The sequence below is a fragment of the Ailuropoda melanoleuca genome, unplaced genomic scaffold, assembly GCF_002007445.2.
Source record: "Ailuropoda melanoleuca isolate Jingjing unplaced genomic scaffold, ASM200744v2 unplaced-scaffold3737, whole genome shotgun sequence".
NCBI classification, from domain to species: domain Eukaryota; kingdom Metazoa; phylum Chordata; class Mammalia; order Carnivora; family Ursidae; genus Ailuropoda; species Ailuropoda melanoleuca.
This window is the reverse complement of record NW_023208692.1, coordinates 1-4,712: the sequence shown is the minus strand read 5'-3', so window position 1 is coordinate 4,712 and position 4,712 is coordinate 1. Positions and strand designations below refer to the sequence as shown.

General features: G+C 42.2%; 1 pseudogene; it reads right to left on the bottom strand.

The window, feature by feature from the left end:
• Positions 1–795: 795 nt before the first annotated feature.
• Positions 796–1,385, bottom strand: LOC117798906 (annotated as a pseudogene).
• Between the last annotated feature and the right edge of the window lie 3,327 nt (positions 1,386–4,712).

Sequence of the window (4,712 nt, the reverse complement as noted above, 5' to 3'; positions counted from 1 at the left end):
TTTATCTGTTCTGTTTTTCTTTTTAGTTTTTATATCATTTATTTGTGCTCTAATCATTAGTATTTCTTTCATTTGCGGTATATAGGCTTCAGTCATTGTATTTCCTCTAGCTCATTCAGTTGTAAGGTTAGGTTGCTTATTTTAGATTTTTCTTGCTTCTTGTATACTCCTGTCTTAGGGCCACCTTTGCTGAAGAGGGATTAGGTGAAGGTGATAAAGGTTTTATATCTTATGAGAGTGTGTGTTGTGTGTGTGAGTGTGTGTGTGATTTTCAGACTCCATGTCCACACAACACCAGAAAGAAGTTCCACTGCATTCCCAAGTTGTCACTGACATTGATGCTGTGATTTGGTTTAAGACAGTGACCCCCGCCAAGTCTCCTTCATCTCTTGCTATGGATTGTTGGTGGCTCTGTAGCCTCATCTCCAGCATACACTTAATGCTGCTCTGGAAAACGTGCACATTGAGCTGGGAGGTCCTGTGATGCACACTGTGTGCAGCTGGGATTCCTGTAAAGGTTCACATGATGAGAATCAGGATATTTGTAATTCATTGGTATTTAGGAACAGGAATAAATAACGTAAGTGATTCTCTATTTTGTGGTTTTTACTATAGCTGTTTTTGCATTAGAAAATTTTTCTAATCAGAGAGTGAAGAGGTGACCACAGATCATGTGTGCAGAGAGGGTCCCTGGGAGAAACTGCTCTGTGGAGAGGAAGAAAGAGACCCTGACAGGAATCCTGCCCATAACCTCCATCTGCATTTGCTCCTGAGGCTTAAAGACAGAACTGGTGACTAGTGTGCACCCCCTGCTGGTCCAGATTCCCTTCTACAGTGAGGTTTGTGTCTGGGTTCACACTGATGTCCCCTCACTGTGCCCTTTGCACAGTAATACAGGGCCGTGTCGTCGGCTCTCAGGCTGTTCCTCTGCAGGTACAGCGTGTTCTTGACATTGTCTCTGGAGATGGTGAATCGGCCCTTCACGGAGTCTGCTTAGTATGTGCTACCACCACTGCTAATACCTGCGACCCACTGCAGCCCTTTCCCTGGAGCCTGGCGGACCCAGGTCATGGCATAGTCACTGAAGGTGAGTCCAGAGGCTGCACAGGAGAGTCTCAGGGACCCCCCAGGCTTCACCAGGTCTACCCCAGACTCCACCAGCTGCACCTCACACTGGACACCTGCAGACACAAGACACCCTGGTCAGAAAACTGTCACACACCCATGGTTTGTCTCCCTCAGATCCACTCACATACTCCATGTCTCTTGTTCAGCATGAGTTACCTTTTAAAAGAGCAACAAGGAAAACCCAGCCAAGCACAGACTCCATGGTGAGCTCTCTGTGTTCTGTCCTGATAGTGATTGGAACACCTGGAAACCCTGGGGCTGAGTCCTCTCCCAGCTGCAGAGTCAGGGTTGGGCTGTTTTAATCAGCAGAGGGAGGGCCCTATTTGCATGTCCTCTGACTATATATTCAGCTTGAGATCTATGCTGACATAGAAGCCAGTAAACAGAGCAGATGTGACTGCCTTTGTTTTGGTGGTATTGACCACTTTTGAAAAAAAATATGACTTTTCATTATATAACTTTCCAGGGAATGTACGTAGCCAACTTGTGTGACTTTGTTTTTACATACTCACACAAATCTTGCAGGATAGGTGTCATGTTGTCCCATAAGGAATCATAAACCTACACCTAGAATTTAGAAGATTTCTGAGTTGTCCAAGGACACTTGCAGGTTTAGAATGATCCCCTGTATCCAAGGAGGACCTACTGCCCCTGAACACTGAGGACACAGAGGGCAGGCTCCTTAGAAATGTTGAACCCCTAGTGTAATGGGGGCAGGATGATTTTACCTGCTTTAGAGTTACCTAAAATAAGGAGAGAATCAGGGTTCGTGAAGGTGTATTTTCTAACATTTCAGTATCTATACGTTCCTCTGGAGTCATCTCTGTATTTATTAATTTTGATGAGTTACTAGACACAGGATGCACTGCACACATGTAGAATGTGTCATATGATAAACACTGGAGTCACAATCAACATTTCCAGAGTGAGCAAATCATTTCTCCCTAATATTTCCTATGGTTTCCCTGGAATTCCTCCTCCTCCTTCTCTTCTTCACCCTGTCCCCACATAACTTGTTTATTTCTCATGTTACTTAGACTAGTTTTAATCTTGAGGAATTTATAGATGTGCAATTATAATGTATGTAATTTCATTTGTAGGACTTTTAAAAAAATTTCTCTCCATAAATCTTGAGAATTCAACCATGTTGCTGTCTGTAGCAAGAATAATGTATTTTAATGTTTGGCAGCTTTCCTGAGTGAACATAGCAGAATTTATTTTTTAAGTGGCTGGTTGGGATAAGAATTTTTCCCAGTTTCTGATTATACAATAAATTTGCTTCTCACCCTGAAGATGTAGATATGGAGCTCAGAGAATATTTTAGTTTCATTGATCTGCTTTACTGTTCTTCTGGTTTCTACTTCATTGGTTTCTGCTCTAATCTTTATTCTTCTTCTATAATCTTCTATAATCTTCTTCTGCTTGCTTTAATCTTCTATAATCTTCTGTAATGTTCTTCTGCTTGGTTTAGGCCTTATTTGCTGTTCTTTCTCCAGTTCCTTTAGGTGTAAAGTTTGCTTGTGGATTTGAGATTTTTCTAAATCCTTGAGAGAGGTTTGTATTGCAGTGTACTTCTTCCTTAGGACCAACTTTTTGTTTCCTAAAGGTTTTGAACAGGTGTGTTTTCTTTTCCTTAGCTTACATGATTTTTTAAATTCTTCTTTAATTTCCTTGTTCATTAATTCATTATATAGCAGGGGGCTCTTTCACTTCCAAATTTCCTCTTGTGAATGATTTCACAGTGACTTCCAGTTCCAAAGCATTTTTGTCTGAAAATATGCAGGGAATTATCCAAATCTCTTGGTATCTGTTGAGACCTGATTTGTGACCCAGTATTTGATATTCTGGAATAATGTTCATGAGCACTCACAAAGAATGAGTATTCTGTTGTTTTGGTTGAAATGCTGTGTATATATCTGTGTGGTACATCTCGGCCAATGTGTCATCCAAAGCTCTTGTTACTTTGTTGATCTTCTGCTTAGATGATCTGTCCATTGCTGTGAATGGGGCATGAATTCCCCTGGTATTAATATGTGGTTATCAATGTTTTTCTTTACTTTGGTAAAGGGATTTGGTGTTTTTGGTTGTATGCAGGATATTTGTATCATATAAGATGATTTTATGACCATGTTCTTTTATTTATATTCAGAATGAGTGTGATTTACAGAGATGCATACGGACAACCAAGTTTACTGAAGGTTGTTGTGTGATGTTTAACTCTGTGTAAGGGTGACTGGGCCATGCGTGCCCAGATTAAACATTGTTTCTGTGGGTGCCTGTAATGCTGTTTCCAGAAGAAATTGGTATTCACATCAATGGTTTTTGTGTAAGTGGGCATCATCTGATCCATTAAGGTTCTGAAGAGAATGAAATGCAGAGGGAGGAAGAATTCCTTCACTCTTCCTTCCTGCGTGCTTGATCTGGAACATTCCTGTCCTCCTGCCTCTGGAGACAGTTACACATTCATGTCCCCAGGTTCCCCAGCTTGTGCTCCTTCCATCACAGCTAATACATGAGACCTACTGCAGCCCCTTCCCTGGAGCCTGGTAGACCCAGCTCATCCCATAACTACTGAAGGTGAATCCATGGGCTGCATAGGATAGTCTTAGGGACCCTCTCAGGTTTCACCAGGTCTCCCCCAATCTCCACCACCTGCACCTCTCACTGGAAACCTGCAGACAAAAACATCCTGGTTAGGAAACTGTCTCACATAGACTGTTTCTCTCACTCATAGCCACTCACGTACTCAATGTCTCTTGTTAACATAAATTACCATTTAAAATGTTGTCCAGGAAAACTCAGCCAAGCACAAAGTGGTGACTTTTCTGTCTTCTGTCCTGATCACTGAATGGGAACAGTTGGGGATCCTGGGGCTGGAGCTTCTTTCCCATCTGTAGGGTCTGGGCTGGGCTGGTTTAATCAGTGGAGGGAGAGCCTTATTTGCAAGTCCTCTGAATCTATAGCCAGCTTGGGATCTATGTTGATAGAGAGGGCAGTGACCAGATCAGATGTGAATGCCTTTGATTTGGTGCTAGTGACATTTGGGAAACTCGGGGTTTTTTTATTTTAATGTTTTTTTATTATATTATGTTAGTCACCATACAGTACATCCCTGGTTTTTGATGTAAAGTCCGATTTTTGATTATATGACTTTGCAGAATACACACTTGGGCTACTTAGTTTTACATATTCACATAAATCTTGGGGCCTAGGTGTCATGTTACCCCATAAAGAGATGTGAACCTACCTTCAGAATTTCAGAGGGTTTGTGAGGTGTTGAAAAGCAGGTATGGGGTGAGAATGAGCCCCAGGTTGTGGACCTGTGCTCCACTCACAGGACCTGCTGCCTCCCTGAACCACCTGGAGGACAGAGTGGGCAGGCTGATGAGGAATGTGGAACTCATCCTGTGATGGGGACAGGATGATTTTTTCTGGACTTTACCTGAAATACAGAGAGAATCAGGGTTTGTGCAGGTGTATTTTCAAGTCTATAATATATCACTATCTCTGCGTGCCTCCTGAGTCTTCTCTGTGAGAATCTGTAATGGCTGTGATGCATGTACTTGACACAGGATGCACATGTT